At 52.3% G+C, this 25,262-nt stretch overlaps 2 long non-coding RNA genes across 6 annotated transcripts in view; both read left to right on the top strand.

Moving 5' to 3' along the window:
- Gm31820 overlaps window positions 1–11,209 on the top strand; it is a 68,681-nt gene extending 57,472 nt beyond the window's left edge. For 4 of the 5 annotated variants that reach the window (XR_881509.2, XR_390844.2, XR_881507.1 and 1 more), the window contains 3 exons: window positions 5,831–5,904; window positions 6,028–6,082; window positions 10,997–11,209. This is a non-coding gene — a long non-coding RNA (predicted gene, 31820). The remainder of the gene's footprint in view (window positions 1–5,830; window positions 5,905–6,027; window positions 6,083–10,996) is intronic. The other variant, XR_881508.1, reaches the window with a different exon arrangement.
- A 2,238-nt stretch (window positions 11,210–13,447) lies between these two features.
- Window positions 13,448–23,993, top strand: Gm46872. Its single transcript, XR_001784458.2, has 2 exons — window positions 13,448–20,251; window positions 20,718–23,993. It is a non-coding gene; the product is annotated as a predicted gene, 46872 (long non-coding RNA).
- The last annotated feature ends 1,269 nt before the right edge of the window (window positions 23,994–25,262 follow it).

The raw sequence follows: 25,262 nt of genomic DNA, 5'->3' as shown, positions 1-25,262 counted from the left end.
TCAGGCTTCCCAAATGTGTGACCCTCTGGTAGTGTGGTCACCTCAGGCTCTATCCCTGCCCTTTGCACTGCTGCTGTGGACTCGGGGAGCAATGCTTGTGACAGCCAGTGTATCTCCTCCTGGACAGGACCCCCTCACAATGACACCCATCACCCACCTAGAACATCAGCACTCCTGCTGTACATGGTGTCCCCAGTCTGGGCCTCTACACCACACTCATGAAGCTGGACGTGTGACTTGGGCCTCAGTCCTTAACCTTCTTCTGGGCTTCTCTGAGTGGCGGGGACTGGGAACTTGAAAGTCTTAGGTACCTGGGGCCCTTATGTACCTTAAGTGCTGGACAGTGCTTTAGCTGAGGTTTCTGGACAGGAATCTTGGTTCTGCCCTGGGTTGGGAGGAGGGAGGCTCCTGGGTCCCACCTCTCATCTTCTAGCCCAGGGGGAGTTCTCTGTTCCCTTCACAGACCTTCTTGGATTACTCTAAATGAAATAGCATAACCATCCTCCTGGCTCTTGGTACCCACTGATACAAAGCTCTGAGATCTAGCAGTCAGAGCTAGAGCATGCTGCCCCCACCTTCCCAGGATGGAGATGCCTCTGGGAGGGGGCTTTGGCCCATTTGCTGCTGTGCCATAGCCTTTCAATGAGCTGGAACACTGTGCCCGCTTTATATATGAGCAAGCTCAGAAAAGGCATGTGGCCCTTCTGAGGCCACATAGCAGCTCTGTGGCAGTGCAAGCCCCCTGACTGGCTCTTCAGTGAGGACCCACTCCAGCATCTTCGTTATCAACGACACCTACTGCCTCTGCCCAGATCCAGAGACCATTCCCGTTGCTGCTGTCCCTCGGCCTCTGGAAAAGGCTGTGCCCTCCAGAGGGAGGCTGATTTAATGCTGGCCCGAGTGCTGACAGGTGAGGAGAACAGGGGCGATGTGAGGGGAAGTGCTTGCCACTCTGCCAAGAACCCCATCTGGATGGCCGGGCTGCAACCCGATCTGAAGGCGAGCTGGGCTATTTTAGGGGTTGCACAGAGGCCCAGGCACCTTGGCAGGGGGCAAGGGTTCTTCTTGACCCTGATACAGCTTGGGACATAGACTCTGGCCTGTGAGTCATTCCAGAGGGCTGAGGTGGGGTACGTCGGGGATCTTCCTTCTGGAGTTCGGTAGACAGGCTGGCCCAAGGCTTTATGGGAAGTCCTGGCTCCAGAGACCAGAGGCTTCAAAGCCACAGGTGTGGACAGAGGGACCACATACTTGGGTCTTTACTCCAACTCTGCCATAATCTTGCTTGGTGACCCCGGGGGAAGTCACCTTATCTCTGTTGGCCACAGCCCCCTCATGTGCTTCATTTGGAGGCCTCGGGTCTTACCCACTTCTAGGCTTCTAGAGTTTTGGCAAAAAAGAAAAATAAATGTTTGGGCAAAGTGGTAGGAACAGAGGTCACGCTTCAAGGTTCAAGAGAAGGAGAAGAAATCTCACTTTTGAGGACTTTATGGGTTGACAGAGCTGGGCTTATTACTGGCCATGGGGCAGCCCAGCCACCACTGTGGTGTAGAACCCAGCCCACGGGGTAGGAGTCCCTGGGACTGAGAAGAAGACAATGTCTATAAGGGTCGGGGAGGGTCTGCAGCAGGCACCATGGGCACAGGTGGACCCCAAGGCCTTGCTCTGTGGGCATTGAGCCCAGGCTCCGAGTTCTCAGCCAGACCCCGCCCCTGCTGATAGGCTGCCGAGAGAGGCAATACCCACAAGAGGCACAGTGCAGAAGGGTGAGTGTACACCGAGTCCATATAGACAGTGGGCCTGTGCCTCCTGCACCCTCCCAGCCTGAGCCAGTGTTTCCCCACCATGGCCCAGGCCCCGGGGAATGTCTCCTTGGCTGTGCATCCTTCTTGCTAAACCACAAGGTCTAAGCATGGTGTCTTAGTCAGGGTCTCTATTCCTGCACAAACATCATGACCAAGAAGCAAGTTGGGGAGGAAAGGGTTTATTTGGCTTACACTTCCATACTGCTGTTCATCATCAAAGGAAGTCAGGACTGGAATTCAAGCAGGTCAGGAAGCAGGAGCTGATGCAGAGGCCATGAAGGGATGTTCTTTACTGGCTTGCCTCCCCTGGCTTGCTCAGCCTGTTCTCTTATAGAACCAAGACTGCCAGTCCAGAGATGGTCCCACCCACAAGGGGCCTTTCCCCCTTGATCACTAATTGAGAAAAATGCCTTACAGCTGGATCTCATGGAGGCATCTCCTCAACTGATGCTCCTTTCTCTGTGATAACTCCAGCTGTGTCAAGTTGACACAAAACCAGCCAGTACACATGGGGATCATCATGGGGTCAGGACAGGCAGGGACCACTCCCAGGCCAGCCATACACCCATAGCTCATACTATAGGAATAAATGCAGGCCTCCCTGGATGCCAGTAGACAGACCAAGGGTAGTGCTTTGCAATCTCGATGGCCTTGGGAGTCTACAGGACAGAGGCAGGGACAAGGCTATGTAGAAGAAAGAATCAGCTTTTCAGACGGGCCTTGGGCTGGAGACCCTCAGCAGTTCCCGAGGCAACAGGTTTCCGGGCCATTCCCCCGACCCTCAAGTGCTAACAAGGAGGCTCCCAGTCATGGCGAGTCGGGAAGCTGGATCTCACAGGAGGAGGGAGCTGCTGGCATCATTACTACCCCAGAGGCTGGGGGAAGGTGATGTTGTCAGGGGAGAGCTGGCCCTCGGGGATGTGGAGAGTCAGCGTGCTAGAAAGTGATGCGAAGTGAGGGAGCCCCAGGATGTCTTGGGGGTTACATTATTTTAGGGTTTATGGGTGAAAGGCAGGAGAATTGTCATGAGTTCAAGGCCAGCCTGGGCTATATAATATTTTATTATTTTGAAGAGGAAGGGAGAAGAGGTGGAAGAGGAGAGAAAGGAGATGGGGGAGAGGAGATAGGAGGAGGGGGTGTGCGGGGAGGAGGAGGAGGAAAAGGAGGAGGAGGAAAAAGAGGAGGAAGAGGAGGAAGAAGAAGAGGAGGAAGGAGAGGAGGAGAAAAACAGAATATAGAAATTCAGAAGTGTCTGGGGCTGGGGATGTAGCTCAGTTGGTAGAGTACAAAGTTGGTAATATACAAAGTCCCCAGCACTTTTACAAAGCTGGGCGTGGCAGTGCATCACATGATCCTAGCACTCGGAAGTACAAGCAGGAAGATCAGAAACTCCAGGCTGGGCTGCAGAGATGGCCCAGCAGTTGAATGTGAACTGCTCTTGCAGAAGCCCTGGGTTCAATTCCCAGCACCTGTCACTCCAGCTCCAGGGACTCTGATATCCCTGGTATCTGCAGGTACCCGAGTTTATGTACATACATGTCACTAAAAATAATAAAAATAAATCTCTAAGGAAAAAAATCGAGGCTAGCCTAGGCTACACAGAACTCTGCGTCAAAGTGAAATAAAACAGAAATCAGACACCCAACTATATGGTCCGAGTGACTGCCTGGCTCAGTGTTCAGAACGCGTACAAACATTTTTGAACTGTATGGACAGGCTTTCTAACACTGGGGGAAATCGTGGACTGTGAGCAAGCCCATCCACTTTTGTGAGGCTTGGCTCTCACATCTGGAAGATGGAGACAGTGGCTCTTGTCTCGTGCTGTGCTGTGGAGTGCAAGTCATGCGAGAGGCTCGACAGGTACTTGACCCAGTGGTCATGTCCCAGAAGGCAGGGACCACTGGGATGCTATCACAACTGGTGTCCTGGGAACAAGCCATCTCGACAGGCTTCTGGGAGGAGCAGAGGAAAGTGGCTGCAGCTCTGGGGACCTGGGTAGACTTGGGGACCTTAAGCAAGTGTGGGTGAGCCCCAAGGATGGGGGAGAGGGAGAAGGAGAGGGAGAGGGAGAGAGAGAGAAGCAATTTGGGAAGGCCTAGGCTCATAGGAATTGCTTAAACCTGGGGTGTAGGAGTGGAGTCAGGTAGGACTCAGGGGTGATCTTGGACTTCCATTCACAGCTGCTGCTGACCATTGTTGGGAATTGGGCTGCAGACTGTAAGTCATCAACAAATTCTCTTACTATATAGAGACTCCCCATAAGTTCTGTGACTCTAGAGAACCCTGACTAAGACAGAAGTTGGTGACCTCACTTTACAGATGTGGGACTTAGTCCCACTGAGCCCCTCAATCAAGTGGGCTTTACGTTCTAGGGCACATGTGGGAGGCCTCACTGAGCCTCTGGCAGATCTAAGCTCCACCCACCCAGGACAGTTAGCTTGTGTGTCTATTGAGGTTCCTCGCAAGCAAAAATTGGATCGAAACATTATGTGATTGAAAAAAAAATACCTAAAAGTAATAATTTGAGAATGAAAGAAATGCAGGCTAGAATCAAGCTTGATGAGACACAGCCAGCACACAGCAGACTGCGGCTGGGGTCCCTTGGCTGTGCACAGAGCCCTGTTCCGTCTCCATGGTTGGCAAGGCAGGGCCTCCTGCTCAGTGGAGCAGCCGGCTCAGCGGTCCCTCTCTGGTCTTTATTGGCTCCTTAATGGGCTCTTGGAGACCTGGCACCTGCCTCTTTTTCTGTTCTAATAAAAGGCGATGCCCTGGGGTTGTGGGGGTCGGCATGGTGTTTGGGGGGGGGGATGGATCTGGCTCGTGGCCACACTGGGCGACACATTCCTGAGACCTGACTCAGAGGGAAATGTCTTCTTCTTCGTGTCTCCTCGGTGCTTTGGGGCCCTGCAGCTGTGGGTACATTTCTCTTCTGTCAGGGTCATTTCCCTCCAGCCAGGGCTGGAGCCCAGGCCCCCAGGGCCCATCCTGAGCTGTGGAGACTGAGGACAGAGAGGGCACAGGTGTCTCAGTGGCACACTGCAGAGTATGGGACCAAGTGTGCAGGGAAGTGGCTTTCAACCAGGTGGACTTTGCCTTCCAGGGCACATGGTAGCAACTGGTAGGATGGGTTCCTTCTTATGCTCTTGGCATTAGGAAGGAGAGGTGAGGGGTGTGGTTGAAACTCTTAGGTGGCCAGAGAACAGTTTCCACCATGGAGAATTGTCAATAGGCTGGGAGATGGGGTAGCCTGGGTCTAGGACCGCCTAAAGGGTTCCTGGGTCCAGGCCATGGACTCGCCATGTGCCTCTCCCTGTGGTAGGCTGGGCTAGGACACTGCAGGCTCCAGCCTGTCCACTGTCAGATAGGTTAGGATGCTCCAAGAACCTTCTGCTCCTAGCTGGAAGACACCAGGATTCAGCTGCATCTCTGTCAGAAGGTAAGGGAGCTTCAAGCAGGAGGCCAAAAGGTCACAATCAGAGGACACACCATGGTGCCAGGAAAGAGCACCAGACTGGACTCCACAGGCCCAGCTCTGACTGCTATGGGATGTCCAGCCAGGTGGCATTGCTCTGTGGGCCTCTGCCCAGTCCTTTGTTCAGTATGTGTGGATGTGTCTCTGAGAATCTCGGGGCGCTGACAGTTTGGGCTTCTGGGCTGCATTTGTGTGCTGCGGGAATCCATGAGACAACACAGAGGTGGCCGGCTCCTCCAAACTCAGCCTGTCTCCTGATTTTGTAAAGACATTTTCCTGACACCCATCCATGTCTCTTCCTCCAGATATTGCCTGTGGCTCCATCCACAGAGAGGGGAGTATGTCCTTAACATCCTTTGGCTTTAAGATCCAAGCTTTTCTCTCTTCATCTCTCAAAAGGACAACTTGGTGTGTCCGTGGGCTGATTTCAGACTGCAATCGTTTGTCTTTTGGGAATTGGAAGGATGCCATCGATTGGGATGTCCCGGGACAACAGGAAGGGGCTAGTTCATAGATCAGGGTCTCAACTTTGGCTTCCTCTCTTGTGCCTCAGTTTCCCCTGGAGACATGGAAATGGCCTTACCTGTCTGGCAATGAGGACTGCATTGAGGCCCAGCAAGGTGCCGGGTAAGGAGAGAAAGTCATGTCCTGGCCAAGCTGGCTGAGCTGCTGCTGTGTTATTTATGGGTTTTGGCCGGGAGGGGGCCATGGGCCTCTGGCTGTGTCTGACCTAAATTCTTACACTTACAGGAAATTGGAGCCTTCGGAAGCAGGTGCGCTGGTGGCCAAGGGTGGTATGGCAGAGGTAAGGGGAAGGAAGTGGGGGCTGGCCCAGCTCAGAGATGGAGGCAGGGCTGGGGCCGGTGTCTCCTTCCCCAGGAACAAGCATTATACCCGCAAGTCAGGCTTTGCCTTTGGTAACCCTTGCTACAGGCCTGTGCAATAAGACTGCATCCTCCATCTTGCAGATGGGGAAACAGAGACTCAAAGATGCACTCACTAGCCTGTGAGCATGTATCAGACGTAGGCTCAGGAAGAGCTGGGTAATTTCATCTCTTCTGTTCTCTTATCCAAATCACCCTGCACTCTCCAGTGAGAAGTTCACCTTAGATTCCAAAATGCTCAGGTTTGGGGGTCAGTTTGGTGGTTACTTGCTAAGTGAGGGGGGTAGGGACTATGGGAGACTGTGGCTGTCTGCTGTGAGCCACTGTGGGCTCTTAGGATTCAGGTCTGGAAAAGCCAGGCATCAGCAGGCAGAGTGACAGGTGTGACTTGAGGCCTGGGGCTGCAGGTGCCCTGTTGACACCTGTCTGACGGGAGAATGGAGAGGGCTGTGTGATTGACAGAGGAGGGATTTCTGGGCTGAGTATCTGGAAGTTTGTTTGGAGGGACTGAAAAAGAATTCACTGCTGGAGACTTTCCTCTCTTATCGGGATACAAAGTTGCAAATACCAGGCTTTCCCAGTGGAGAAACCACAACAAACCACACACTACAGCATTTTAGGGGAACAGATACCAGGACAGTGCTCAGGCCAGGAAATTGCGGTCTTTTTATTTATTGTTACAATTATTTAAAAGCATTTTTTAAAATCGTTTTTAATTGATTGGTGTGTGTGAGTGCGTGCGTGCGTGCGTGTGTGTGTGTGTGTGTGTGTGTGTAAGCATGTATGCATGTTTTTATGTGTACATAAACATGTGTGTGTGTGTGTGTGTGTGTGTGTGTGTGTGTGTGTGTGTGTGTGTGTGTGTAGCTCAGAAGACAGCTTGGGGAGTCTGCTCTCCTTGTTAAGACAGTGCTGCTCTCTTTGTACTCCAGGCTAGTTGTTTCATGAAATTCTGGATTATTCTTCTGTCTCCATTTCCATGCTCACCCTAGGAATGCTGGGATTACAGATGTACATCACTGCATCTGAGTTCTAAATAAAGATTCTAGTTCCAGGCTTTTGAAGCTAGTGTGTTATCTGGTGTTGTAGTCAGTGTTCTATTGCTGTGATGAGACACCGTGATCACAGCGACTCTGGAAAACATTTAGCTGGGGCTGGCTTACAGTTGCAGAGATTTTGTCCATTATCATCATGGCAGGAAGCATGGCGGCTTATGGGTAGACATGCTGCTGGAGAAGGGGCTGAGAGTTCTACATCTGGATCTGCAGGCAGCAGGAAGAAAGAGACACTTGTGCTTTTGAACTGTCAAAGCCCATCCCAGTGCTGTACTTCCTCAAACAAGGCCACGCCCACTCCAAGGCCACACCTCCTAATCCCTCTCAAGCACTCTCTAATAACCAAGTATTCAAATATAGGAGTTTATGGAGAGTACTCCTATTCAAACCATCACATCCAGTGAGCCCTTTTCTTGGGTCATTATTAATTGGTTTATTGAAATAGGCTCTTAACGTGTCTCAGGTTAGCCTTCAATGTAGCCAAGGATGACCTTGACCATCTGATATCCCCCTGCATCCCCCCTTCCCATGCTAAGATGACAGGCATGTGCAACCTGGTTTGTGTCACACCAGGGATGGGAGTCGGAGCCTAGTGTACGCTAGGCAAGTGCTTTATCTACTGAGCCACATCCCAGCCCCCCTCCACCCCACCTTTTCTTGCTTTAACCATCATGTGAACATATTGCTGGGGTCTTGAGAGGAGTGTGCAGGGTAAGGCCTAGGATGCAAGCATTGGTGTGGAGAAACTGGGGCAAGCACATGAGTCTTGGGACATTAATGATCTCACGGAGTCATGTTTCCCTAGGGAGTGAGAAAGACTTGGCATCGTAACAGCGGCTCAAGCAGTGTCAGATGACTACAAGAGATCATGGTGTGTGTGAGTTAGAGCACAGGGCACGTGTGAGTTGTGTTCGAGTGTGGACATGCGTGGGAATGCATGGGCACGCAGTAGCACCCACAGGCAGGCAGTGTGTACTTCTTTGGCATTCGGGTTTCGGAGGACTACTCTCTACCTGCACCTTTGCCATACAGCCACCCCACCCAGAGAGAGCTGGGCAGAGCAAGCGCACTGTGGCATTTGGTGTAGGCCTTGTGGGGACAAGCTGGGTGTGTGGAATGCACAGCTCCTTCTCTTATTCTACCCCCTTCCTCTCTGCCGTGACATGCTGGCAAGCCGACCCAGGAGCAGCTCTGGATGCTGCAGAGAGGCTGGCGTGGAGTGTGTGAGTGTGTACCACCACCCCATCCACTGTGATGCTAACCCTCGCTTGTACACAAGGGGAAGCTGAGGCCTTGGGGGGCAGGGAGGACTGGATAGAACACCTGGGACCAGGTTAGGGCTCTCACTGCTTAGCGGTGTTCATCTAGATGACGGCTGTTGGGCACTTAGTGTCGCAAGCTTTAGGCCAGACTCAGGGTTAAAGGTGGTGAGGGATCGTGGCCATTGCAGGCCTGGAGATGTGTCTAGAAAAGTAGAGGAGAGAGGGAAGGGTGTCTTGGGAAAAGGGGCAACAGTGGAAAAGCAGATGATCTAGGAAGTGGTATTCTGAAGGCTAGCTTGGCTACCTTGGCTTGCTTCTGAATGAGGGTAGGGCAGATATACCCCTTAACCCTAAAGTATGCTGACCTCCCCTTCACTCAGGTGTGGATTTCTGGGGCCTAGACCAACAAGGAAGCAGTGCCCATCTGGGCAGGTGCTGGTGCTGTTGCAGAGGGCAGAGTTTCTAGGTAGGAGAGATGCCAGACTGGTTTCCACCTTGGCCAGCCATTTCCCACCAGCTTCCCTGACAAGCTGGTCTTTTTCCACTGTGTCCAGAATGGGAGTCTGAACTCTGCCAGGAGGGCCCTTGCCTAGCCCTGGCCTCAAGTGGTTCGCTCCCTGCCTATTGGAAAAATGAGCAAGTCAAATGGGGCTAGGTAGAGACCAAGACCAAGGAGTCGGAGACTGGCCGTCAGGGCTCTGGTGCCAACCTCTGCATCTAAGTGACTTTGTGAGGGGTGTAAGACCTGTGAGTAAAGGTCCCTGCACCTCACCTACGGAACTACCCAGAGCTGTCTATGCATGGCTGTCACCTCTGTACTAAGACACTCAGTGTGGGCACCTGCACCCAATCCAAGAGTGTTTGATAACCTTCAGAGTCCTCAGCCAACAGCAAAACAGTGGCTTTGTGGTGCGGGTGGGCTTGGGATCTCAGGTGGCACCTTACTGTGTGACCCACGTAAATCTTGGGCATTTGGAACCTTCCGTCTCCTCCTCCTCCTTCTTGTGTGTGTGAGTATGTGTGTGTATGTGTGTGTCAGTATGTGCAATGTGTATGTGTATATGTCTGTGTAGTGAACATGCATATGAAGATTCTGTGTGTGTATGCGTGTGTGTATCTGTATGCACAATGCATATGCACACGAATGCTCTGTGTGTATACAGTGTGTATGTGTATATGTGTGTGTGCGCAGTGTATGTATGGTTACGTATGTGTCTATGTGTATGCACAGTGAACATGCATATGAAATCTCTGTGAGTGGGTATGTGTGTGTGTGCAGTGTGTCTATGCACATGCACAGTTCACACACATATGAAGGCTCTCTCTGTGTGAACGTATACGTGCGTGCTACTTCTTTCTTGGTCGGTCACTCTCTGCTTTATTCACTGAGGCAAGGTCATTCAATCAAGCTTGGAATGGCTAGTCTAGCTAGCTTGCCCTGGAGTGGCCCCTTCATGTCAAGTTCTGGGATTACAGGCAGGCTGCTATACGCCAAGTGGCTTCCCTGGGATTCGAACTCTAGTCCTCATGTTTTTGGGGCCTGGAAGGACAGAGCTCTGATTTGAAGTCACTTCTACCCTTTCCCTCTCTTCCACCGGCCTCGACCTTTATATGTAGGTGACAATGTCCTTGGACTCCTGATCATCCTCCAACTCCAAAGTGCTGGCACCATAGGCCTGTGTTTCCTTGGCCTAGCTGATTTAGGGACAGAGTGTAGCCTAGAACCAAGTGACCCCCTCTCCCAGGGAGCATTCCTACTTTGCTGGGGGGTGGGTGGGGGGTAGGGGGGCTTTGGGGCACTCAACAGTCCTGAGAGTTGGCTTGAGGTCTTAGGCTGCTGGTTGGATTCAGCCAAAGGGGAGGGTGGGAGCTGAAGGGGTCCATGCTTAAAGCCAGCTGCCTCTCCCCTAAGCCCTCCGACGTCCGAATGCAGCCTCCCCCCATCCCCCCTCCTGGGGCTCTAGGCTTTGTCCACGTTAGCCTTCAGGCTTTGGATTGCTCGCAGCTCCTGACCCTTTCCATCTCACACTCCGGAGCTCCTTTTCTGTGAGTGCCTTTCACGATTCCATGATCCACGGTTACTCTGAGAACCCCCTCCCCTCCCCTGTCCTCAGCTGCCCTTCCTTCCCGCGGTCCTCTGCTGGCTCCTGCCTTCCCCTTAGTTTGCTTGAGGAATGTCACTTTCAAGTCCCCGGTGGGGGGAGAGCCCTAGAGTCTTTTCAACAAACAGGACTCTGACTCCGTGGTCTCAGTATTAAACAAATAGGGCTTGCCTGATGGGGCTGTTTGCCGCCCCCCCCGGCCCCCCCAACCCTGGGTCTGAGGGAGGTTTTGCTGCTGACTGGATGGCCTGGTTTGCCCACACCACAGCTTGCCTTCGTTCTGGGGTCTTCTGGGCCTACCTTGGGTCTGAGCCCAGCAGCAGCTGATGCTTCCCTGAAGTGAGGTTATAGGGAGATGCCAGGAAGTTCTTCCCACATGTGACCACCTCCTCTCTTGCTTTCTGTCCACTTTATAGGGTTCCTCTCATACGACCTCAGCCACCCTCAACCACCTCCCATATACAAACATGCCAGCTGCTGTGGGAAGAGGGTAGTGAACAAGGAGAGAGGAGGAGGGCAGCTGGAAGCCACCAACGTAGTCAAGCTCGGAGGGGTGGGGCCTGGACCAGGACCAGGACCAGGACCAGGTCCAGGACCAGGACCAGGTCCAGGACCAGGACCAGGTCCAGGACCAGGACCAGGACCAGGTCCAGGTCCAGGACCAGGACCAGGACCAGGACCAGGACCAGGACCAGGACCAGGACCAGGACCAGGACCAGGACCAGGACCAGGACCAGGACCAGGACCAGGACCAGGACCAGGTGGTGGCTGTACAGGTGGAGAAGAGAGGCTGTTTTTCAGAAAATCTGTCCTCAGATCGGCCCTGTGCGGGAAACACTCTAGGATTCCTCAGTTGACCCATGGCTCTTGAACTTGGCTCCCTGTTCCTGTGAGACCACCCATCTGTGATCCTTCCTAGGGGTGGGCCACCCAGCCCCAAGGATGGTCAGCGCATCTGACCCGTGGTTATCCACCCTCCGTGGGGGTGATGTGTCCAGGGACTGGGCTCCCTGCTGCTGACAGCACCCTGAGCCACTGGTGCAGGTCACCCAGAGAGACCTGGCCCTATGCCACCTTTCCTTGTCGTCTGCTTTCTGCAAAGTGCCCAGTGTCAGGGACCAAACTCTGTCCTGCTCCAGCATGCAACCTTCCATCCACTTGAGAAGCCAGGGTGCTCTTAGCTGAACAGGGCAGATCTGTGATGGGAACCCAGGCTGCCTGACTCTCAGCTGTGGTCCTGTCCTCTGAGTCTGAGCCCTCCCTCATCCCTATCCAAGCTGAGGCGAGCCAGAGTAGGGTTCCAAAAACCTTCGTCCTTTCTCATCCACAGATAAATATTTGTTTCTCCCAGTGTAAATACCCCCTCGTGTTTAATGAGGCGATCCCAGGCCATTTCCTGGCACGGCCCAGTGCCTAGAAATCTCTCTCACCCCGGGAGGAATAGGCCTAGGCAGAGGGAGGGCTACTAATGAGGGACTTGGGTCCTCTCAGCCAATCTTCTTATTACAGACAGGGAATTAGCAGCTCAGAGAGTGCAACTGACCACCCAAGGTCACACAGCCAGAACCCACAAGGCTCAGCTCTTCTCTCCAGACTCGGATACTCTCTCTGATGGCCTCTGGTAGCTCCTAGATATTTTGTCCAGGGCCCAGGGTTCTTGGTCCACCCTACAGCTGTGCTGACAGCACGCAGGTGAGCCACACACCCCGCCTCTCCCTTCACTTGGCATCTCCAGTCAATGTGGCACTCACACCCCCACCCCCCGGGCACAGGCCCCCTCCTGCCATCCCACTTAAAGTGATACTTGTATGAATTACGCTTTTATGTTATTACACGTGGAGCTATAAAAGCAGTGCTCGGTGAGGCTGAGGTAAGGCCCCCGCCACTTTGCAATTTCCTGGTCTGGCCTGGCTCTGCTCCTCGTCGAGAATTTTTCATTAATGTGTGCAGGTGACGCCACGGGGGCAGCAGCAGGCCAGGTATGCTCCCACGACAGGGTCCCCTCCCAGGTTTCACTGGGCTGGCTGGGCCTGCTGGATCGCACAGTGCAGGGGAGCTCTTACCCGCAGCAATGGCATCTGGATCACGCTGCATGAACTTTCAAGCTCAAAAAAAAGATGGAATGCGTACCTCTCAGGTTAGCCTCATTTCTGTCCAAGAATCCTCTTGTCTCCCTGGTTATGGGCCCTTCCCATGAGCTCACATTGTGTGGGACACTTTGTAGTCTGTTGGAGGAAGGAAGCCTTCCTAAGCCCAGAAGTGTTGGTATCCCTATGTGTTCAAAGGAGTCCAAAAGTGGGGCGTGGTGACACAGGCTACTTGTGGGAGGCTGAGGCAGGAGGATCACAAGCTCAAGGCTATCTTGAATTATCAAGTGAGTTCAAGGCCAACCCAGACAATTTAGTGAAATCATATCCCAAAGTAAATAAAAAGAGGGCTGGTGATATATCTCTGTGGTAGAGTGCTCCCTTGCATGGGGGAAATCCTGGATTCAATTCTCGGCCCCCCAGAATCAGAGAGAGAGAGAGAGAGAGAGAGAGAAGGAGAGAGAGAGAGAGAGAGAGAGAGAGAGAGAGAGAGAGAGAGAGAGAGAGAGAGAGAGAGATCCAAATGGACACATTGAGACTGTTTTCTAGAAGGTTCCAGAATGGACAAAGCCGGAAGAGGAGTAATGGGACAGTTTGAGAGTGTAAAGTGTATGTATGCATGAGTGTGTGTATGTGAGTATGTGAATGCTGAGTGTGCATGAGTATGTGTGAGTGTGAATGTATGTGAGTATGTGTAGGTGTGAGTGCTGAGTGTGAGTGTGTGTGAGCGAGTGTGTGTATGTGAGTGTATGAGTGTGAATGAGTGTATGTGAGTGTGTGTAGGTGTGTGTGAGTGTGTGTATGTGAGTGTGTGAGAGTGTGTGTGTGTGATCTGCATAGGGCCTGAGCCCCCCCATGCACAGACCTTTCTGACCCCACCCCTACACCAGCAGGAAATCATCCTGGGAGCTGCGGGCAGAACCAAAGCTGAATTAAACACTCAGGTCCAAAGGGCCCATGCTTCAGCCTGAGCGGGTCTCCTCCGAGGCGGCTGGCTTCCACTGCAGGCAAACACAGAGTAGAGCACAGAGTGGCAGGGGGCCTCTCTGTCCTGTACTGACCGAGGTTAGCTGAGCACAGAAGGCCAGCAGATGTCCCCTTTCTGGACTTGGTGACTCATGGCCTTCCCACTGGAGTGAGGGATCCAGCCAGCCTAAGCCCGCTTGGCTGGTGGGGATGCAGGGCAGAGTTCAGGGTAAACATGCCGGTCAAGGAGGGAGGTTCAGTTGAGGGTGAAGATGAGGACAGGAGGTCTTGCTCCACAGACAGTAGGCGTGGCTATCCTAAGATAGGCGGGGCTGCTTGCAGAGGGATGCAAATGGTGCTAGAGATGCACCAAGAGGGTGGCAGTCATCACCTGGTGGGCTCAGGACAGATCTTTCCATCTTTGGACTCTGCTAGAGGGACAGGGGACACTTTCTGGGAAAGGGCTGAGTAGTATAAACTCTGAATTTTTGCAGCACACACTATTTCTGCTTCAATGGCTTCAGAGACTATAGCCTGAAAGCCTACCTGACAAATCTGACACAAACAATGTGGCCAAATTCTAATAAAACTTTATTTGTAAGCAGGAGCAGAGGGCCAACCTTACAGAGCCTGTGATATGGGCTTGTGGGTGGGGCTGGAGGCTCTGGCCTCTCTGTGGGTTCTTGGCTTTACTTATGGTGTCTCCACCGGAAGGGGCGCTCCTTGCTTCTCCCCCTTTCAGAGTCCTTGACTTCAAACTGCCCTCCATCCCCACCCCATTTTCTTCATTGTACCCCCAAATCTCTGTTTTGTCTTACAACTATGTCCACATTTCCTCACACCTGGGGATTCATTCAGCTGTTTATCTCTTCATCAGCTCATTGGTTCAGTCTTAAGCAGATCTTTGCTTAGGAACGAAGTCCTGTCTCTGTTCCATGCTCGCTCGCACTAGGAATGCCCCAAGGGAGCCCCACATCTGTTGGGCAGAACAGCGGGGACAAAGAGCACAGGGGAACAGATGAAGAGCATCCCTGGGACACAGTGTCCATTTGGCTGGGGCGTCTCTGAGCCCCTCTGGTTATGCCGAAGCTGTGACAAGCAGGACTTGGTTCTGAAGAACCTGCCATGCCAAGCTCAGGAACGTGGATGCCCCAATGCAGGGTAAAACGCAGGGGGCGTGGTCAGACCCAGACTATGGAAGCAGAGAGGGCCTGCAGAATGGGTGACTGGGATATCTTCAGCTGGGGTTTCCTCCTATCTCCTGCCCCTCCTTACTTCTGGTTGCCATAGATAGAGGGCATTGGGAGGCAGTGGCTTCCAGTGGTTTCTGGAAGCCTAGCCTGTCTGATCGGGAACAGGACATAGGAAGCAATGGCCCCACTTCTGTACCCCTCCCCTACTTCCCTCCCTGATAGTCCCTATCTGAGACTCACCCTCCCTCTTCCTGCTCCTGGGGCCTGTAGCCTGGGGCTGCATTGGCAATCAGTGATGTTGGTCTCCATGGAGGCCCAGCAGCCTCAGTTCTGAGTTCAGCCTGCTGTGCATCTCTGGGGGAGCCTCTACTCTCTCTCTCTCTCTCTCTCTCTCTCTCTCTCTCTCTCTCTCTCTCTCTCTCTCTCTCTCTCTCCTCTGTTTCCTGGATCAGTCCTCTGTTCAGACCTCAAGGAGCACACGATGCCAGGCAGCCGCTTTAACCCTTGGTAGTCGTTATCAACACATATCAGTTGCTAACTGCGGTTACTCACTGTTGCTACCGAATGACGGATAGATGGTGCTATTGGTTGCCTGGGATGGGCTGTGGGGAGATGCTGGCAGCCTGCTATGTGCTCCCATGAAATAGCTGTGCCCTCAGGTAACATACTTTAGTCACTTACTTACCGGCTGCACCATTTAGGATCTCTCTCTTTCTCTCTCTCTCTCTCTCTCTCTCTCTCTCTCTCTCTCTCTCTCTCTCTCTCTCTCTCTCTCTCTCTTTCTCTCTCTCTCTCTCTGCCAGTGAACTCCATATCCCAGAGTGCCATGTATTGAAAGAAAACAGTCCACGACAGTTTGTCCTCCACCAAGCTCAACTCCCACCTTTATTATCACAAATCAGCACCCTGTCTTGTGAGTCTGGCAGACTCAGACCTTCATAGCTGTCTCTGGTTCCTGCTTGGTGGAAGAAGAGTCAAGGCTCAGAGAGGTGGTATGCTTGCCTCAGGTCACACAGCAGCTGGGCCCAGAGATAAAGACAGAGTGACAATAGGAAGATCTGAGGGGGACCACTGACCCCCCCCTTTTTTTTTTACCTGACCCCAGTCTCAGACCTTGAGCATCAAGGTCTCTCAGCCAGTCCCTGGGCCCCTTCCCATGCTCCCTGGCCCTGACCTTCCTGTCCCACTGGGCTCCTGGTGTTCCGAGTCTGGAAAGTTCTTGAAGCCTGGGAGAGATAAGGAGTGTCTTGCCCAGGCTGTGGGCAGAGCAGGCCTGTGGCCCCTTTGATCAGAGGCCACACAGTGTTGCCAGCCAGCTGCTTGGCAAGGCAGCTATCTATGGTGGGGACAGCCTGGGCGATCCACCTGGACAGCCACTTCCCCTTGCCACTATAGCAGTGCCTGTCTCTGCAGACAGGAAGCTGTCCCTGCACTGGTGGCGGAACCAGCAGGCTTGGCAGCCAGCCAGCGCTTTTATCTTCTATGGGAAGTGACCAGGAGACTGGGCCTGGCTTGGTCCACTGGTCCACTTCCCTGGCAAGTGTGGGAGCAGGGTACAGTAGGGTTGACTCCCATACTGCACTGATGCCTAGATCCTGATGGAGGATAGACTATAGACAGAACTTCCCTGGGGAGCTCTGGCCCTCCATCCCAAGGGATTCATTTCTAAGATATATCTGAGCTGCATCCTTCTGGGCCTAGGTGCCACATTGTCCTAAGAAAGTGGCAGCTTTGGGTCCTGGCACTGCTCAGAGCTTTCTGGACTTCTGACGGCCCCCAAGCACCAACAATCCTACGGTCCTTACTGTTGGCTGGGTACATATATGCGTTACCATTTGCTTATTTATAAGGTGGAGACCCAGACTACCCATAGAGCAGCATGGAGTGGGGTGGGTCCGATAGATGAGACATATGAGATTTGCCAGGTCAATTGTCATGTTTAAGCTCCAACTCCAAACCCCAACCCTGGAGAGAGCCCCCACCATACCATCTCCAGAAGCCATGCGGAGATGAAGGACAACTGGTTTATAAGACCAGTTGTCCCCAAAGGATGTCATATCCTAAGGGACATCTCCCTGTTGCTCATTTTATCCTTGTATCCACTCACAGGACAGGATGTGATGTCCCTATGTTCACAAACAGGGAAACTGAGGCCCACTAACAGAGAAACCCAGCAACTCGCCCAGTTCTCTCTGGAGGATATCAGGTGTCCTCTTCTATTACTTTCTGTCTTATTTCTTTGACGTAGGGTCTATCATGAACCCAGAGCCAGGCTGGTTACTTGGCCCTACCCTGTCATAGCTGTTTGTACATGTGTGTGATATGTATTTGTGTCTATATGTGTGTGTCTATATGTGTGTGTCTATATGTGGTGTATGTGTGTATATGTATGTGGGTATGTGTGTGTGTGTGTCTATATGTGGGGTATGTGTGTGCACCCATGTGTGTGGGCACAGGTGGAGGGAGGTCAGAGCTGTGCAAGGGTTAATGGGAAGACAGTTTGTAAAAGAATCACAGTGTTGGTGGCACCAGGGTAGTAACAGGGGACATGGTGTTAGATGGTGACAACGATTTTGGTGATGGTACTGGGTGGGGTGCTGGAGACTTTGGCCTGGTCCTCTCTTCTGCTCTGTGTGGATGTCCCTTGGCACTGGCCTGCACCTGGCTCTCATCTGCCCCCAAAGCCCCCATGATACTCTGCTTCCCTCCTTAGGGTCAGAATCCAAAGGCCCTTCTGAGGGCACAGTGGTCCAGGTTGTCAGAGATGGCAGGCCAGAGAAGGTAAAAAATTAGTTCCAGGTCAGAAGCCAGGAGCAACATACCAAAAACTCCAGCTCAGTGCAAACCCTCAGTTGCTGGCCCCTTTCTCGAGGTCCTGGAGGAGTTCCAGGGCCCAGGACCTGTGCTAGAAAGGGGCATGGGTGGGAAGGCACCACTGTACTCTTGTCTCAAACAACAACAACAACAACAACAACAACAACAACAACAACAAGAACAACAAAAACAAGCACTCTTTGCTCTTAAAGACTCCCATCCTTCAGGAGGCAGAGCATCACCCAGACAGTGACACAGGAGGGCTGGGCAGCGAGACCTGGGAAGAGGTAACAGGGTCTATCTGCCTGGGGCTGAGGGTGGGGCTCAAAGCAGAGGCAGTACGGGGGCAAAGGCCTGGGCTTTGGAACGTGCTAGGTTTCCATGAGGCCTGATCCCAGGGTACAGAGGCAGGGGACAGGCTGGAGTAGGCTGGGGCTCCAGGAAGCAGCACCAGCAGCTTGGAAACTGCCCTGATCTGAAGCAGGTCCCTCTGCCCCCTCCCTTTCCACTTCACAGCCCTTCGGGAGACACAGTAATACCCTGCTCCCCAAATAACTGGAATTGTTTAAAAGTACCAGCAAGAATTCAGATCAGCAAGTTCTACTAGTCAAGGGATGGAGCTAGGGCCAGTGGAAGCAGGGGACTAGGGCTGGGGAGAACCAGTCCAGGTGTGGGATTTGGTGGGAGAAGGTGAAAGATCCCAACCTTGGTCTGGGGAGCAGATTTTGACAGAGACAGGACCAGATAGACTGAAACATAGCAGGAGGGGAGTGTGTGTGTGTGTGTGTGTGGGGGGGGGATTCACCTACTCTGTCACCCGGAGAAGTCGCTCACTAGATGCTAGGGATGTGGGATGGAGCAGGGCCATACAAGGGCTGGCAGGGACTCAACATGTGTGAGTGCATGGGTGCTAGTGTGCGTGTGCATGTATGTGTGGGTGTGTGTTAGCATACGTCTGGGTGTGCTAGTGTGTGTGCATGTGTATGTACATGTGTGTGTTAGCATATGCATGTGGGTGCATGGGTGCTAGTGTGCGTGTGCATGTGTGTGTTAGCAGAGACGAGTCTTTGTTTGTGGCTTCTCCTTTTGTGCATGCTTTTCTCGATGCCTACACATGCCTGGGTGTCCGCATGTACATGCATGCACACAAGATGCGTTTAGCTCTGCACAGGTGGACCCAGGCCTGGAATCTAATGTAAGCACAGCTTTCCCAGTCCTTAGCCCTATAAGGCCAGAGTGTTCGCTCTTTCATCTGTCTCTTCCTTCACTCACCCAGTGCCCGGCTCTGCTCTCTGCTATGAGCTCAGAGTCAGAGGATTCGTCCTCTAAAGAGGTGCACACATCCTGCAGGACGAGGCAGGCTTTACACCTACGAGCCGACGGTTACACTCAGATTCTGACAAGTACCAAGGAAGGTGAAGTATGTCGGGAAGGGCTGAGGTGGGGAGCACTGCTTCCATGGAGCCAAGAAGGCATTGCTGAGAGGTGATGGGTTAGAGTAACTGGCGCGGGGTGGGGCGGGGTGTGACTGACAGCCATATCCCAGATGAGGGCCTAACATATACAGAGGCCTTGTGGTAGGGCCTTGTGGTAGGGCTTAGGGGTTCTTGGGATAGCAGAGAGGCTACATGTGTGGAATGGAGGGGGAGAGAACCCACAGGGCCTCTGAGGGCCTAAGCAGGGGCTTTGGTTTCCCTTCTGAGTGTGGTAGGGTGTGTCAGAACTTCTCCTGCATGAGGGCCCTGGATGGCTTACTCTTCCTGCCTACCGGTCTTAGGGTGGTGATCACCGTGTGCCTAGAGCCTCAGGAGTTCGTAAATGAGGAAACAGAGGTGCAGAGAGGCTCATCAACTTGCCAGAGGTCACACAGAAAGCAAAACTGGACTTGACTGCATGCTGCCCTGCAGTGACCCTCCTGCCTAGGAAGTCCCCTTAAGGGAACAAAGGAGCTGTGGCTAGCCTGCCCACTTCTTGTTCCCCAGGTTCCTCCTGTGAGGCCACTGGTGTGTGTTTGAGTCCAATTTTACTAGCATGAAAAGGCTGGCTCTCAGGAGAAGCTGTGGCACCAGGCTCCACTTCCACCATCCTTGAGGTGGTCTTAGCATGGACAAGGATTTGAGATGGTTACAATGGCCATCCTGTCAAAGTAGAGTGGCCCTTGCAAGGGTGGGTTGTGTTCATGCACAGAGCTTGCATTTGTGCCTACAGGGGCATGGATGTGTGTTGCCAGGATAGGAGGTGCCCATGTAGTAGGGGCTCAATGCCCCATTTGCACCCCTTGCCCTCAGAAGGATCCAGGCTGGGTGAGGATCACTGTGAGCCACATCTGAACAGCTCTGGGAGACTCCATGATGCCTGGTGAGTCAAAGAGGAGGCTCCTGCCCCCCCTTTTTTTACTGGCTCTCCCTCTGGCTGATGTTCTTGCTTCCCTGAAGAGCCACCCATTCCACACCTGAGTGCTTGGCAAGGTACTTGCCTGACCTGGGCCACAGGGCTAGTGGCCATGGGCAAGCAATTTTCATTGTCTGTAGATTTATCGGCTCCTCTATCTCTGTCCACGCCAGTGAATGTTTGGTTCCTATGGCACAGGGGCTGCAAGGCACCTGTCAAGGTCAGTAGTTTCAGTTGGTACCAGTTTTCTGGTCTTCCAGGTTCAATCTCCACTTCTCTGGTCGATCCATCCATCTATCCATCTACCCACCTACCCACCCATCCATTATCCATCCATCCATCCATCCATCCATCCATCCATCCATCCACCCACCCACCCATCCATTTATCCATCTATCCATCGACCTACCGACCCACCCACCCATCCACCATCCATCCATCCACTCACCCATCCATCCATCCATCCATCTATCCATCCATCCATCCATCCATCCATCCACCATCTATCCATCCAGTGTATGTGCACATGTGTGGCATACCCCATGTATAGAGGTCAAAGGACAACTTGTGGGAGACCTTTTTCTCCTTCCACCATGTGTGTTTCAAGGATCAAACTCAGGAAATCCAGTTTGGTTGCAAACACCTTTGCTCATCTACTCATCTTTATGGTTCTCTCCGTCTTCCAGATGCCTTAAGGACTGGGTGCCGTGCTGGTATCTAATTTCTCTGCTTCCAGAAGGGAAAGAAGTCAGGTGTTGGGCAGCAGCATCTGCACCTGGCCTGCAGGGTGCCACCCAAGAGCGCATGAACAGTGAAAGAAGAGCGGTCCTGATGGAGCAGGATTGTAGTTCTAGCTGCTACCCTCTGGGGTTCCGGATGAGCCCACTGCTTGGCTGTGGAGATCTCTGCAGAGATCCTACGAGGATGCTGAGCCATGCTGTGCAGGCCACACTTCCAAACCATGTATACCAGGGTCTACTGGTGCAGGGCAGTGTAGGCAGACATCAGGACTCCTTCAAGCATGCCCAGCATGGCCATGACAAGACAAGGGGGCCTGGGACATGACCAACAATAAGAGAGGTAGCGTTTGCAGCACAGTGAGCCAAGTACCTGAAGGCGTGAGTGTGGTGGGACACCTACCCCCACACCCAAAATAGTCTCTGTCTCCATTTTCAAAGTCAACATAGAAGGCAGATATTGAGGCAGAATAAATGGGGTACTTAGAAGGGAAGCTGATGAGTTAGAGACAGCTGGGCCCCAGAGTACTCTGAATTAGGCATCGGCCTAAGGAAACAGACAGGGAGGCCTCAGCCATGGTTCTGGTGTGTACTGCTCGGGTTTGAGCAAGGCAGAGCAAATGGCATGGTTGCGGATAGGTGGGGGCTGGAGTAAGGGGCCATGCGGGGTACCTCACTTACTTCCCTCAGTCTAGGGGTCCTGGGGGCCAGTACCCTCTTACTGGGGCCCTCTTCTTCTCCTTCTTTTACCCCTCTCCTCCCCTCCTTCCTTCTGCTCATCCCACCTTGCTTCATGTGGTTAAATGCTCTCCCATTTTAAAGTGGCCAGTCATTCTTTTGTGGCTTCTGCGTTGAGACACTTGCTGAGGCAGATGTCCTCACGCAAGACGGCCAATGCTTCTTTCTAGTGGTCTCTGTTCTCCTCAGTCTTGCTTACCTGTTCCTGCCCCAGTGATCCCTGGGTAGACTATTGTCAGTCATTATCGATGGACAGAGACATCTTGAGAATGGATGTCTTAGTTGGGGTTTCCATTGCTGTGAAGAGACTCCATGACCAAGGCAAACATTTGATGGGGACTGGCTTACTAAACTTCTGGGTTTAGTCCATTATCATCCTAGCAGGAAGCCTGGCAGCATGCAGGCAGACATGGTGCTGGAGAAGGAACTGAGAGTTCTACATGATTCGAGGCAACCAGGAGAGCCTGACATCCTCAGGCAGCTAGGAGGAAGCTCTCTTCTGCAAGGGGTGGAGCCTGAGCATAGGAAGAGACCTCCGAAGCCCACCCCCACAGGGACACACTTCCTCCAACAAGGCCACGGCTCCTAATAGCACCACTTTCTATGGGCCAAGCGCATTCAGACCACCACAGTTAGACTGCTTACCCTGGTCAACGCCGTGTTCCCATCACTCGCATGGGAGTCACACTGTACAATCATGCTGGACAAAGAACCAGGACAGGTGCAGGACCCCCGGGGCCAAGCCTGAGTGCTGCTGAGCCAGAGGCTGCTCTGGAGCCACGCCCACAGGAGCTAATGGCTGACCCCCTAGAACACATGTACTAAGCGTTTACCTGTGTAAGCAGGTAAGTCACCTGCCTTATGCCCACCCTTGCCTGGCATATCCTGTATGTCTCTCCTCAGAACCCTCTTCTCATTAATCCATACCTGTCTCAATAAGGACAGGGGAAGAGGCCTGGACCTGGATCTGAAAAGAGATCCAGGGCTGAGGAGGTGCCAGCCTGCAGCGGAACACCGAAGCAACTAAACCCTATCAGCCCGTGCATCTCACGGAGGGCATAGGAGAGTCCTGAGCCAAGGTTGTGCCCGGGTTGTTCATCCCAAACCCTGGCAAGCACTGTCACATGCTCACTGGGATTGCAGACAGAACCCCCACAGGCCACGAGGGCTGCTCAGATAGGCTGAGGGGAAGATGATGACCGGCTTATGCAGATGTGTGACTGCACATCTGGGTCAGGAGTGGACAGTGATCACGGTCACAGATGACCCAAGGACGTGCAGAGAAACTGAAGAGAGAAACACTGAGTTCTGGACAAATCCCACTGCCTCTTGACCGCCAGTCTGGTTGCAGCCTCAGCCTTGTGAGGAACAAGTGTTACAGCATAATTTTCATAGTTTGCTTAAGGCCTTGCTCCATTCCCGGCTTTAAACCCACAATTTTCTAGGAATCTCACCCAAAACACCATTTACAGCAAGCCATGTGCTAACCTTACTCTTGTGCAACCTGGCGGCTCCTGTCTTTGTCTTATCAGATGATGATTCCACCCAAGGCACTTCCAGAGTTCCCCTCTAGCTTCACTTATCAGGAAGAAATACAAGGAGGAAAAAGAAAAAGTTGCTTAGCAACCCTTTGTGATGTGACATGGGAGTCACCAAAATGATATGTATGACAAAGGCTGAGACAATTAGGGCTCTCCATCGAGAAGCTCAGCACCACATTCAGGTATATCTTTTTTCCTTTTGTTTTAAAGGGTTGGTTTGTTTGTTTATGTGTGTATGTACGCCTTGTGTGTGCAGGTGCCTGAGGGGGCCAGAAGAGGGCGCTGAGTTCCCTAAAGCTGGAGTTACAGGCAGCCATGAGGCCTGACATGGGTCCTGGGCATCAAACTCAGGTGCTCTGCAGGAGCAGTACACACACTTCAGCGCTGAGCCATCTTTCCAACCCCTCAGGTTATGTCATAGTCTTTCCCTAAGTCTCGGTTTCTCCCAATTCTCACGCTTAAAAATCTGTTAAAAATGTCTTAATCAACTGTGACTGTCCTTTCAGAAGGCCGTATCTGTGTTCTAGCTCAGTGGCTCTCAACCCTCCTGATGCTGAGACCCTTTAATACAGTTCCTTATGTGTAGTGACCTCCAACCATAAAATTATTTCATTGCTATTTCATAACTGTAAATTTTGCTACTGTTATGATTCATAATGTAAATATCTGTGTTTTCCGGTGGTCTTAGGTGGACTTTGTGAAAGGGTCATTTGACTCCCAAAGGAGTCTTGACCCACAGGTTGAGAACTACTGCTCCAGAGCGTGTTTTGTTCTTTCCCTAGACACCTTTCTATTTGTTTGTTTGTTTGTTTGTTCATTTGAGACAAGGTTTTTCTATATAGTAGACAAGGCTGGCCTTGAACTCATGGAGACCTGGCTGCCTCAGTGCTATGATCAAAGGTGTGCCAGCACTTTCTACTTTTAATAAACTTCCAATCCTGCTTCATCCTGGCTCATTCTGAGTTTTTTTTTTTCCTGCATCAAACGGAAGGATTCCCCTTTACCCAAGTCTAAGTCCCTAAAAGAGGAAGAGAATTCATCTATCCGCTGCGGGGAGCATTGCGGAGCTACACCCCTGTTTCTGATACTGCTGACAGCATGACTTTTCTGAGCCTTAGTTTCCCCATCTGTCAAGTATGATTAAGAGCCTCTACTCCACATCACCTGAGAGTGTGAGTGTACATTGGAGAGTTCCTAACACCACTGATATAAGACACTCCTGTTTAATACATTCTGCCTACCTTAAATTCAGATGGTGTTATGTACTAATCTGACCTCGAGACACCGGACAGAGAAGTAGGCACTGACTCCTGTGGCTAGGTCTTTGTTCCTGTGAGAAAGAGCCTTCTGACACCTTCCGGGGGAGCAGCCAGGGTTCAGTAAGGTCTAGATCCTTCCTTGGGGGATGGGCTGCCCACTGAACTGGTGCACTCTGAAAACCTTTAAAGCAGAATTCACTTCACAGTCAGCCCCAGAGAGGGTGTCTCCTGCAGAGAACAGCCACACAGAAGGGAAGCTGCAATGTTAGAAATAACAGTGGTCCAGCCTTGGCATAGCAGGTCTCAGGAGGTGGGTCTTCATCTGCCGCAAAACCGTGGCTGAGCACAGGGGAAGGGGTCTGGGGAGACAGCTGGGGTAGGAGTGAGGCTGTCTGATGCCTGGACTTGGCCATGGGATCATGGGCTTCATTTTCAGGTGAAGAAACACAAAATGAACCATCTCTCAATTCACTTTTTTTTTTTCTATTTTAGTAAAAGTTCTCGTCGTGTGGGTGAAGTCTTGCTGTATTGGTCCGAACTCCCAGGGCTCAAATGACCCTTCTATCTCTGCCTCCTGAGCATCTGGAACTGTAGATACATATCACAATGCCAGCACAAATCTACTTTTATTAGTTTCCAAAAGGGTTGTAAGTCTCTCCTTACTTCCCCAGTTGGAGTCTGGGTATCACTGTCCTCTCTAGCTGAGCTGTAGCATCCTCTCGACCACACTCATTTACCCATCCATCCATCCATCCATCCATCCATCCATCCATCCATCTATCCATCCACCACTCATCCATCCATCCATCCATTCATCCACCACTCATCCACTCATCCATCCATCCATCCATCCATCCATCTATCCATCCATCCATCCATCCATCCATCTATCACCCATCCACCATACATCCATCTACCATTCATCTGTCCATCCCACCATCCATCCATCCATCCAT

The sequence above is a fragment of the Mus musculus genome, chromosome 4, assembly GCF_000001635.26.
Source record: "Mus musculus strain C57BL/6J chromosome 4, GRCm38.p6 C57BL/6J".
NCBI lineage: Eukaryota > Metazoa > Chordata > Mammalia > Rodentia > Muridae > Mus > Mus musculus.
Note: the sequence above shows the minus strand (reverse complement) of the source record. Positions and strands in the feature narration are given on the sequence as shown.